This window comes from Sus scrofa, chromosome 11, assembly GCF_054392235.1.
Source record: "Sus scrofa isolate SSC_HxYL_T2T_F1_AM1 chromosome 11, Sscrofa_HxYL_maternal_Yorkshire_Landrace_v2.0, whole genome shotgun sequence".
In the NCBI taxonomy this organism is placed as follows: Eukaryota; Metazoa; Chordata; class Mammalia; order Artiodactyla; family Suidae; genus Sus; species Sus scrofa.
In genome coordinates, this window is record NC_139393.1 from 7,781,820 (window position 1) to 7,794,075 (window position 12,256).

A 12,256-nucleotide genomic window follows, 5' to 3' on the forward strand; every position below is an offset into this window, starting at 1 on the left:
GAAACAATCTCTCTGAGCTCCCTGGGCCTCTCGTATGGGAGCAGGACTACTGGCCACATCACTGGGCGCCCCTGAGGAGCGAGAGAGTGATGCATGGACAAAGCACGCGGGGTAGCTGGGCGCAGAGCACGTCCCTGGGCTGCCCTCCCCACCGCCTCCCACACGGAAGGGAGACTGGTTTTCCCAGAGTGTGGCTGGGAGAAGGGACTGTGCGAGGGACTGAGTCAGAGCCCAACAGAGGCTTTTTATTAAACGGAACTTACCCTGACAAACCATTCCAAGAGAGACGTCCAGATAAGTCAGCTTGCCTCCAACAAGCATTTCTGAATATGGGACCCAGAAAATGACTCGAGATACAGTTACTACGTACCCAGAAGCAGATTTAGCAGGGAGCCTAGGAAAATGAAACTTCAGGCCTCTCCCTTGGAGGCCCAGGCAGGAGCCCCAGCCACACATTCACGGTTATTTGCTTTTGTAAACTTGGCAGTGCAAAGATACTATGACCTTAATTGCTTAAGATCGCTGCCTCTTTCTACCCTGAATTCTCTTTGGCCATATTCCTCCTCCTTCTGGGTTACTTTGGAGTGGCCATGGACATTCTGGGTCTGGCAAAGAGGAATCTGAGCTAAAGATACCTTTACTTTGGCTTAAGATAGATTTATAAATTTACAGGTTATATTTATAGTTAAGTTACTGAAGGCGGTTCTGGAGTAGGGAAGGTTTCCAGGAATATTCCTACGGCCCGCTGTGCCCACTCACCCGGCAGGGAGACGGCAAGGCTCAGATCCAGAGGTCATGTCACAATGTGAGTGTGTCCTGCAGGGCCTGGCACCAGAAGCAGTGTGGGCGGGGAGGAGAAACAAGATTCCAAACGGCACCAGAAGAGACTAGTCAGCAGCTAGGCTGCAGAAAATTGTTCAGTCGCCAAACTGGTACAATCATAGGCACACGTAAAACTGATTAAGTGGTCAAGACATTTACGCCCTTCCAGAATATGAGACCGTCAAAGAAGATGCACCCCAAATGCAGATTTAGAGGGATTTCAGACGTGTGTCAAGCCAGTAATGAGAAGTAAGTTTTTTCTGAATTTTGTGCTACTTTTTAACCTAATTTTCTCTATAATTTTCTATTCTGTTCAAAAGGGCCTCCCAAATTGTAAAAGCTTCAGGCCCTACAAAACCTGGCTCCATCTGGCTAGGTTAGGTACTTTGATCTTTTGGAGGACAGCAGCATGGGAAAGTAAAGAGGGAGACATCTAAACTCCATAACTAAGTTTCCTGAAATAATTATATTTTGGTGATACAGTGAACCTAGAAAATTGGAGATTCGTTGTGTATTGGTTCTTTCTGAAAAGTGATGAATAAAACATGAATATAAGGCTCCAGATTACGCCAGAGGATTTTCTTCTAAGGCTGAGGCCCTACTGCAGTGTTTTGGAAAGTACTCTATGTATAATGTGAAATAAAACACATGTAGGTTGGGGGGTGGGCTGTCAGTTTCTGCTTGGGCCTTTTAGCTGCATTGAGCTATCCTTTCCCTCCACAGCCAAGAGCCTAAGCTCTTTACTCACTCCCACTACTGTCGCTTGTACACTAAAATCAAACAACCCCAGCCTGATAATCACAGTTTCTGAAAGCACAAAGTAACACTATACAAGTCCCAGAAAGTGAAAGAACTTCTTTCTAAATTCAAACGACTGAACAAGGAAACATTCAGGTGGGCAGAGTCCTTGCAGTTTCAGTTCTCGCCACAGGAAGATTTAAAGGAGCCGCATTCTGGACGCTGGTTTTCCTTTTAATGAAAATCCAGAAGCGCCCACGTTTCCCGGGCCTTTCCCCGCCCCTCGCCCCTCCCCAGCTCCATCCCCCAGAAGCGCGGATCTGCTTGGGAAGAGAAAACCGGCTCTGTGCTCCTTGCAAAACGCTGTCCTCCTCCTCCCAAGCGCCGGCCGGCACCCAGGCCGCCTGCGCCTCCCGCTGCCCGAGGCCCCGCCGCAGCAGCCGCCGCTCCGCCGGAGAAGGGGGCTGCGCTGGGCCGGTTTGTCAAGTCCTTGAAGCAGAGCAAAACCAGGGAGTGTTTGCTGGCTCCTTTCCTTTCCTTGGAAAGCACTGAGCCAGAGGAAGACGCGCCCCCCCCGCCCCGTATACCTTCTACTGCCGTCCTGGTTGTTTATAAAAATAGCGTTCTTGTCTTTAAAACCTGCATTTTGCTCCCCGGCAGTAAGCAGTTGTTAATGATTGCCAGGCGGTTTCTGTGTCTCAGCACCACGTGACCGGGACACGTGACCTGGAGCCGGCTGTGGCTGTTCCTTGTAGTTGAATAAAAAGATCAAGCTTATTATTGCATGAAAAGCCTGGGGAGCTCATCAGCGCAACGTGATTCCCAGGCGGGTTACACAACGCGCGGCTGCGCTGGGTTCGCTCCGCCCGGCGCAGGGAGCCTTGTCTAAGGAACACTGAACAAACACGGTTTTATGCTTTCCAGAGTGAGAGTCCATTTTCCCCTAGGAAAAATGCACGATGAGCCTAGGGAAAGCAGACACCCAGCTTCTCCGAGCCCTCTTGCTGGGCCGAAGTGGGAGGACCCGGCAGCACACAAAGCAGGAAAGAGAAGACCCAGGCCTGTTCTCAACTAAAGATCCGGGACTATTTCCCTTTCTCCCTCCCTGGAAGCCTTCGGAATCGGCTCTTCTCCACTTATAAAAAATGGAAACTAAAAATGACATTTGAGAATTTAAAATTTAAATGACATGTTCGTGTTTTTTTCCTGAAGATTTCTAGAACCTTAGCAATTAAATTTTGATTCAGCACATCCTGCAAAGGAAAGAGCAAGATTAGTCTCTTTCTAGGTGGGAAAAGCCTGTCCCCCTGTGCAGGTTAGGCTACGGATGGGTGGTGCGCGGGCAAACACTTGCATGCTGGCCTCCAAAGGGCCCCTCCCCCACCCAGACGGTGCCAGCCTTCCTATGCCCTTTTTCATACAGTCCTCCCCCAACACCCCTATTCTGAAGAAGCCCTGCAACATTTGGCTTCCTCTTGTCTCTAAGGGTAGCGGGTCCTCAGTGATGACTCAATTACAGGGAAAAGTGGGGAGGAACAATGACTCTGGTTATCTCCAGCCCAAGGCCTCCCCTAAATGCAACTGCAAAGATGAGCCCCAGCAGTCACTTTCCCACCAGCACCTGTTTTGGAACAAGAGGAGAACTCTTCTACAGCCCAGGCCGTGTTTCAGCTGTGGATTCGTTCATTCCACAAACGCTGAGGGGTAACTCCTCTGCCTGGTGCTATTCCAGGTGCTGAGGGACAGGAGTGAGTCAGGGAGACAGATCCTGCTGCCTGGAGTTTGGCTTGAGAAAGGGGGCGTTATCTCCAAGAGGCCAAGCCCAGGAGGCTGGTCCAGCCAGGAGACTGCGGTGGGGACAGGGCTTGTGAAACCTCCTTCCGCAGAACTGCCACTGCTCCCACGGCCAGGAGCCCTTCTCCACTAGCCATTAAGGGCTGATGCTTTGGAAACAAGAGTTACAGCTTTGCCCATAGGCTGATGTGACCCTGTTTCTTAGACACCATCTAAGTCTGCATTGAGGAGTCTTCACTCAGGTTTCTGATCCTCTGCAGTCAAGAGCCTTTGTGTAGACGTCTCACTGCTGCTGGCGGCGGGACTGAAAAGACAGCAGAGCTTCTCGGGCGTGGTCACCCCACGAGCTGTGATCAAAGCACTGCACGGAGAACCAGCCAAGCACCAGCAGCTCGCCTCCCTGCTTCCCCACAGCCCTCCTTCACAGGACACCTGCGCAGCTCTGGCAGGAAGTCCCCGAGAGGCCAGGCTGTCCAAGCCCCAGGGGGAGCGAGGTACAGCCTCAGGTAGCCTCCCCAAGGACAAGGTGTCAGCGCAGCTGGTATTCTTCGTGGGAGATGGGCAGAGGCCTCCCTACCTTGTCAGACCTGATGTGGATCAGAGAGCAAAGGTGTGTTCTGCAACTGGCAGAACTTCTGACATTCTGAATGCGAACTGGCCAGGGAACGGGAGGGGGAAACAGAGGGAAAGGCTGAGCTATTACATTCTTTTTTTTTTTTTTTTTTTGTCTTTTTTGCTATTTTTGGGGGTCGCTCCCGCGGCATATGGAGGTTCCCAGGCTAGGGGTCCAATCGGAGCTGTAGCCACCAGCCTACGCCAGAGCCACAGCAACGTGGGATCCAAGCCGCGTCTACAACCTACACCACAGCTCAAGGCAACGCCGGATCGTTAACCCACCGAGCAAGGGCAGGGACCAAACCCGCAACCTCATGGTTCCTAGTCGGATTCGTCAACCACTGCGCCACGACGGCAACTCCTGAGCTATTACATTCTTAATGAAGTCTTGATTGGATTCGGATGGAAACTTAGCGAACACTCTTTCCCCTAGAACTGTATAGTCAGCCCTCTGTACCTACAGGTTCCACATCCTCAGATACAACCAACCACAGATTCAAAATATTCACACACCAAAAAAAATTCCAGAAAGTTCCAGTAAGCAAAAGTTGAATTTGCAGCACACCAGCAACTATTTATATAGCATTTACAACTGCTGACATTATATTGGGTATTATAAGTAATCTACAGATGATTTAATGTATACAGAAGGATGTGTGTAAGTTATATGCAAATACTGCACCATTTTATGTCGGGGACTCAGGCATCTGCAGATTATGGCCTTCTCAGGGTCCTGGAACCAATCCTCCACAGACACTGAGAGGCAACTGTATACCCTATCAAAGGGAAAGGAACTGTATACCCTATCAAAGGGAAAGGAACTGTATACCCTATCAAAGGGAAAGGAACTGTATACCCTATCAAAGGGAAGGGAAGATGGCAAGCTTAAATGAAAGTCAGAAATGGGTTTGACGGTGAAATTTCAGTGCCGTGAGCAGTGAGGGGAGTTTTCAGCAGGCAGCAGGCAGCATTTCAGGTGACAGAGGCCATCTCCTTTACCTGCATGCAGAGCTGCCCCCATGGGAAAAGTCTCCCCCTTATGACCACGTCCTATGCAGCCACTAGCACAATAGCATTCTCACAGCCCTTCAGAAATCAGGCAGAGGGCATTGTTGGGGCACAGAGGCAGTAGCTACAGGAGAACCTGCAGATGGAACACCCCGCAAAGCTGGTCTAACCCTACTCCCAATCCCAAGATGAGAAAGAGCATCACTTCTTCAACATAAGAGACTACTACAGCCTTCTTGAGCTATTTTCTTCCTGCAACCATGGCCAAGTTTAACACTGCCAAGGACATTAGCACCTACTCAGGGGCCCTTCTGATACTAGCATTGAAAGATGGAGAGGGTGCAGAATTTGGAAGAAAGCAGCAGAGCAGCAATGCCTATGGGATGGGTTAGCATCTTCAGACATGGATTTGGGACATTTCTGGCTCAGCTCATCCTAGGCCTTCTATATATACATTTTTAATTCTATTGACTTACAATGTTAATTTCTGATTTATAGAAAAATGATTCAGTTATATATATATACTTTTCCGTATTCTTTTCCAATGTGGTTTATCACAGGATGTTGAATCTAGTTCCCTGTGCCATAAAGTAGGACCTTGTTTATCCATCGTATATGTACTAGTTTGCATCTCCTAATTCCAAACTCCCCACCCCCTCTCCTTTGGCAACCACAGGTCTGTTCTCTATGTCTGTAGTCTGTTCCTGTTTCATAGATAAGTTCATTTGTGTCTTTTTTTTCTTTCTTTTTTGCTCTTTATGGCTCCACCTGCAGCATATGGAGGTTCCCAGTCTAGGGGTCGAATGGGAGCTGCAGCTACCACCCTACATCACAGCCACAGCAACACAGGATTCAAACTGCGTCTTTGACCTACACCACAGCTCAAGGCAACGCTGAGCCTTAACCCACTGAGCAAGGCCAGGGATCGAACCCAAACCTCATGGTTCCTAGTCAGATTTGTTTCCACTGTGCCACAACAGGAACTCCACTCCCATATTTTAGATTCCACCTATAATCAGTATCATATGATACCTGTCTTTGACTTTCTTCACTTAGTAGGATAATCTCTAGGTTCATCCATGTTGAAGCAAATGGTATTATTTCCTTCTTTTTTACGGCTGAATAGTATTCTAGGCCTTCCATATTCACTAAGTGATAGTATGACTTGAACTGTTTCCCAAACAGGCTCCTCTGTCAGAAAGAAAGATTCAACAAATATACCGATCCTCTCAGCCAGAATGAAAGAATGTGGGTTGGTAGGAAAGGCAGATGGCAGTACCGAGAGGCTTTCTGGGTGTATACAACCACCAAGGGAAGCCCGCTGAGGCAGCCCCTGAGTCAGAGGGACAGGACAGGGAAAACTGCTGACTGGAAGATGCTTGGATACTGAAGGGCAAGTGCGATTCTGAGAGACCAAGTGAGGCAGGCATCCTGGGATGAGGGCTCCATATGGATGATCCGGGCTGCCCAAGCTGTCCTGCCCACCTCTTTGGAACAACCCCTCGGAGCTATGTGAGAGGATGCCACCCTGGGCGACAGTCGTAAGGCTACCAAGTAAAATAACTCTCACTTTTTACATCGTGCATTTTTTTTCCCGGTCAACATACCTTAAATCATGATGTTGAATTCCCCTCCTCTTGTGGGTTTGGTCTGCCAAGCCAGCCATCCTGGGACCACATCACCCACCCTAGTCTGGTTTCTGAATTTCAAAGCTGCAGCCTAGAGAATGTAGGAAGCCAGTCCTTGGAATTCTGATATGTGGCCAAGATTTGCCTTTTACCCCACCTGGAGCAGAGGCCATGGCAACAAGCTGCCACATGTCTCATAAGCAAAGAATTGCCTTATGTTACCAATGTGTTCTGTTTTCACCTTGACGTAGAAAGGACACATTTAAGCCTACAACACATTGTTGAAAGTGGTGATTTGCTGAGTTCCCGTCGTCGTGGCTCAGCAGTAACAAAGCCGACTAGCATCCATGAGGACACAGGTTCAATCCCTGGCCTTGCTCAGTGGGTTAAGGATTTGGTGTTGCCATGAGCTGCAGTGAAGGTCACAGACATGGCTCAGATCTGGCGTTGCTGTGCCGGTGGCATAGGCTGGTGGTTACAGCTCCAATTTGACCCCTAGCCTGGGAACCTCCATATGCTGCAGGTACAGCCCTAAAAAGCCAAAAAAAGGAAAGCAAGCAGTGATCTGCCAACCACTCTCCTGCCCCTTACGCAGCCCACAGGGAGGCAGTGGGGGACACACCAGCACTAAAGCCGGGCAGAAATGACAGATGGTTGTCCACTGCCTCATCAGCTTCCATCTAAATTAATGGGAAGTGGCTTTCTGTTCCCTTTACTCTTCAGATTTGCTGCTGGCTCCCTTGTGTACCTGAGGGGGAAAGCTCAGGTGGGGAGGTGATATATCTCAGGCCTTGTTCAAGAGTGGAACTCGCTTCTCAAGTCTCAATTCCAAAAAAAAAATATGTTGTTCCTGCCAGGCGTTTAGCTTCCAGAAACACAGGCATGACTAAAATGCTTCATGCGATACAATGCCAGAGGCCCCATCAAATTTCAAAAGTTGACATGATCAGCTGCATCATGTCAGGAAAAGCGCCGAGAAAGAAAAGTGCCTCTAAAACCTGAAACATCCCCCCACCTCAGTTCACCTCGGGGAAAAGGAAAAGAAAGCGGGGTGATGCCCTGGGGCCCATCTGCTCCAGGATCCTCTGTTCACACTGTGTCGGAAAGGCAGTGTACAGATCTGTGTCCAGCTGTGTCCAACTCTACTCTTTATAAACAACTTCCAGGAGTCTCATTACCATCATGCGTCCGGAGCAAAAGAGGTAAGGAAACATTTAAAAAACAAACTAAGAGTTCTCATCATGGTGCAGCAGAAACGAATCTGACTAGTATCCATGAGGATGCAGGTTCAATCCCCGGCCTCACTCAGTGGGTTAAGGACCTGGTATTGCCATGAGCTGTGGTGTAGCCTGCAGATGCGGCTCGGATCCGGCGTGGCTGTGGCTGTGGCTGTGGCTATGGTCAGTGGCTACAGCTCCGATTAGACCCCTAGCCTGGGGACCTCCAAGTGCCGTGGGTGTGGCCCTAAAAAGATAAAAAAAAAACAAAAACCTATATAACTGTCACATGCTAATATTATTCAGTCTTTTTAGATCTTGTCGGGGGAGGGGGGAATGAAGAGCAAGGCTCTAGAGACAGACGGACTGTGTCCAATTCTAGCCGAGTCTTTCAGCTCCATGACCTTGGGTTAGATTAACTGACTTTCTGAGCCTCAGTTTCCCCAGGTATAAAATACAGACAATAATTCACATCTACCTTGAAAACCTGTGGCAATTCCTGAGTCACCTACAGGAAAATTCAGGACTCTGAGAGGCACATACTAAATAGCTAATACATATTAACACTTACTATAGGTGAGAATATTCCCACCATGAGTCAGGGTCTCAGGCTCTGTTTGGGGCACAGGAGCTTGTTTTGTAAAGACAGACTCTGCCCTGTAGCTAAAATGTCTGCCTCTCACCTCCACTAACACCTTTAAATGTACGTTTTTAAGCGCCGAGGTAAGAGGGGGAGGATGAGTCAGCAACCAAACATCAAATTAGAGTCAGCGGCATCCTGTCCATAATATAAGAAGCAACACTTGTACTATGAAACAGTATGGATTTTTAAGGAAGAATCATGACAGGAGGGTCTCCATTCTAAACCCACTTAAATAAAGGCACATCAAGCAGAGAAGCAATATATGCCACCATTCAAAAATCCCAAAAGTCACACTGTGCCAAAACTTCAAATCAGGATGAGATCAGTAGACAGAAATCCGAGGGAAAATGAACAAAACTAAAACAAACAAACAAAACCCAACACCTTGCAAAGGAAATCCTAGCTCCTTTTATACCTGTCTGTAGCTGCCCAGGCTTGTTTAACATTGATTAAAAAAAAAAAAAAAAAAAAAAGCCAAATCAACTTTCACGAACTAATCTATGTGGTTTATAAAAAGGTAATCATTTGCTTTGTCAAACGGTTGGCAGCCTGGCTTCCGATTTTAAATTTTGTCACTCTGAAGAACTGTAATCTTAAAAAATAAGGAAAGTAGAGGCAAACCCTTGCCCTTAACGTTTTCTAGGCTCCCTTGTTTGCTTGAAGTGAGACTCTATTTAATACCTTCAGAATTTGCTCTTGCCTTGAAGCAACAGACAAGTATGTGCTGCTCTGTTCTAAATATGGGAACAGCGAGTCCAAATAGAAGATTGAAGATTTGCTTTGAAGCTTGATGTTGCCACTGCAGAGCCCCTCCCAAACGCTGGCAGCAGGCAGCAGGGCCCTGCAGCAGGAGAGCTCCCTGCTTCTAACAGTAACTTATTAATTCTGGCCTGTGTCTGGTCAGAGGGAAGGTCAGGAATCTGATTTTGACCTTGGGGCTTATAAGAATCCCATGGGAATCCTGAGAAAGGCTGAATGAGTGCTGTGATATTACTAATAATTAATAATGATGATAATGTCCCAAGTTTCTTATTTTAGTGCTTTTTATCTCCCAAAGGTTTCAAATCATTTCACAGACCAATGGGTTCACTCACTGTTGACCTGTAACCGACTCAGCCGTAGACTATTGCCCTGTTGTCAAGAACACAGCCACACTAAGCCTGTTTAAGCATGAACTGAAGAAAGATACCCACTGAAAATTAAAGTGTAAATTTTAGGTAGGCAGGTTATAATTATCCACTTGAAATCAAGCCAAGAAATGAAGTTCAATACCCTTCTTTTGTGAAAAGCACCTGGGCAGCTTTCCTGACCATGAACAGACCTCAGATCTTCAGCTTCTTGTCCCAGGGTTTCTCAACCTCGGCACTATTGACATTTGAGCCTGCATCATTTCTGTTGTGGGGTGTTTAACACCAACCCTGGCTTCAACCTACTAGATGCCAGAAACAACACACACACACACAAAATTGTGACAGCTGAAAATGGATCCAGGGAATTCCCTGGTGGTTCAGTGGGTTAAGGACACTGTGGTACAGGTTAGATCCCTGGCCCAGGATGCAGCCAAAATAAACAAATTAATTAAATTTGCCACACATTGCCAAAATGTCACACATTGCCAAATGTCTCCTGGGGGGCGAAAATGCCGAGCTAGGAACCACTCTAACTCTATACAGTTTCAAGGGAGGTTAAAAACTACTGAATGACCAGAGCCTTTCATGGCTCCAGAAAGAGAGACACTTACCTGCTTTTAGGATTCAGAGAAACTTCAGTTATGAAATTGGTCTTCAATGATAATAACTTCAGTTATGAAACTTAGATTATGAAACAGGGACCTGAAATTAGGGTCCCCCCTCCAAAAAAAATTTTTTTTAAACTTGCAACCCTAGACTATTAAATGCACCATCCCCTGGGTATCGGGGGACGCCTTCCTGGCAGGTAACTTCCCCCAGAGGGCTGCTGTAGGTTATAACAAGCTAGCTCAGCGACATCCAGACATGTGCAGAGCCCACCAGCTCTCAGACTTCCTGGAGTCAGGACTCTCCCTCCTGGAATGTACAGTCTCTGTCAAACTGCGGGATGGAGGCCTGCATCTAATCCTCTGAAGACATGGTGATAACCACAGCCCCCTCTCTGACCACAACCTGTGGTCTGCAGCTTCTCACCCTCCACCATGACACCCATAAAACTCCTGGGACCTCAGCTCCAGGAAGGCTCCCTCATTGCCTGGGCCTCACACCCCCTACACCTAGAGAGCGGGATCTCAAACTGTCTCTTATTTTGTATCATGAACTCCCTCTCAGCTCACATCTACAAAACACATTTTGTACTTTTAAACTTTTGATTTTGAACTTATTTCATATTTTTAGGGCCGCACCAGTGGCATATGCAAGTTCCCAGGCTAGGGGTCAAATTGGAGCTGCTGCTGCCAGCCTACACCACAGTCACCGCAAGGCCAGATCAGAGCAGCCTCAGTGACCTACACCACAGCTCGCAGCAATGCGGGGTCCTTAATTAATGCAGTGAGAGAGGCCAGGGGTAGAACCTGCGTGCTCATAGATATTAGTCCGGTTGTTATCACTGAGTCAGGACAGGAACTCCTGAACTAATTTTAGATTTACAGAAGACCTGCAAAAATAGTACAGAAAATTTCCATATATCCCTTGCTATGATCTGAATGCTGCGTTCCACCCCACCCCTCACCCCAAATTCATATGTTGAAACCTTATTCCTCAAAGTGACAGTATTAGGAGGTGTGGTTTGGGGAGGCAATTAAGTCATGAGTGAAATTAGTACCTTATAAAAGACGCTCCAGATCGCTCGCCCCTAGGACACAGCAAGAAGGCAGCATCTTTGAACCAGGAAGCGGGCTCCCAGCAGACACAGAATCTGTCAGCACCATGATTCTGGATTTCCAGCCTCCAGAATGGTGAGAAATAAGTGTCTGTTGTTTACGAGCCACCCGGTCGACAGCACTTTGTTGGAGCAGCCAGAACGGACCAAGAGCTCCTGGGCGGGCTTCCCTGAGTGTTAAAGTCTTACAGAACCACAGTGCAACCGTCAAAACTGTCACTGCCAAGGCCCACCTCTTGAGCTTAGCACAGTCTCTCCGACCTGTGGGTGCCCATGTGCAGAGGCGGCGCACCTAACACGCTGGGTTAGTTCCCGGCGCCGGACGGCCGCGTCCAGCTCTGCGGGCGCCGTGTGCACAAGCGCTGCGCACGTCACCAGGATTCAAGATGGCGGCGGCCAACCCGCCTTGTGCAAAGACGCGCTGCACCCGGCAACGGAGCTGGAGCCCGAGCAGCGGCCTGCGCCTGCGCCTGCGGCAAACCCCGCCCCTCCCCGCTGGGTTATTAACCAAAGTCGAGGCCTCGCTTTTTCACTTAATGTTTGTTTTCTGTTGTGGGATCCTGTCTAGGATTGCGTTTTGCTGTTTCTCCACAGTCCCCTGAATCTGTGACAGCGCCTCAGTCTTCTCTTGACTCTTAAGATCTTGACGCTTTTGAAGAGCACTGATCAGGTTTTTGTCAAATGCACGTCAATTCTGGTTCGTGTGATTTTTTTACATGTTTGCCCCGCAGTTACACATTTTTAGCAAGAATGTCACAAAAATGATGATGTATCCCCCCCAAAAAAAATAGATCAAACAAAAATTTCACAAAACTGTATCTTTGCTATGTAAGATACATGCTGACATTTTCAATTATTGTTTTAAATGCTGGTTTCACAACCCTATTGCTTCACAGCCATATAATGTGTCAGGAAACACTGCCCTAGGCCAGCTGCTGTCT

At 48.0% G+C, this 12,256-nt stretch overlaps 1 protein-coding gene and 1 long non-coding RNA gene across 4 annotated transcripts in view; one reads left to right on the plus strand and one right to left on the minus strand.

The window, feature by feature from the left end:
• LOC110255292 (uncharacterized) overlaps positions 1-11,676 on the minus strand; it is an 82,430-nt gene extending 70,754 nt beyond the window's left edge. For 2 of the 3 annotated variants that reach the window (XR_014819063.1, XR_002336643.2), the window contains exon 1: positions 2,148-2,260. The gene's annotated coding sequence lies outside the window, so the exon portion shown is untranslated. Of the gene's footprint in view, positions 1-2,147; positions 2,261-11,258 lie in introns of those variants that run through there. The other variant, XM_084981394.1, reaches the window with a different exon arrangement.
• LOC102166871 (uncharacterized) lies at positions 916-2,820 on the plus strand. Its single transcript, XR_306105.4, has 2 exons — positions 916-1,071; positions 2,508-2,820. It is a non-coding gene; the product is annotated as an uncharacterized LOC102166871 (long non-coding RNA).
• Positions 11,677-12,256: the final 580 nt, after the last annotated feature.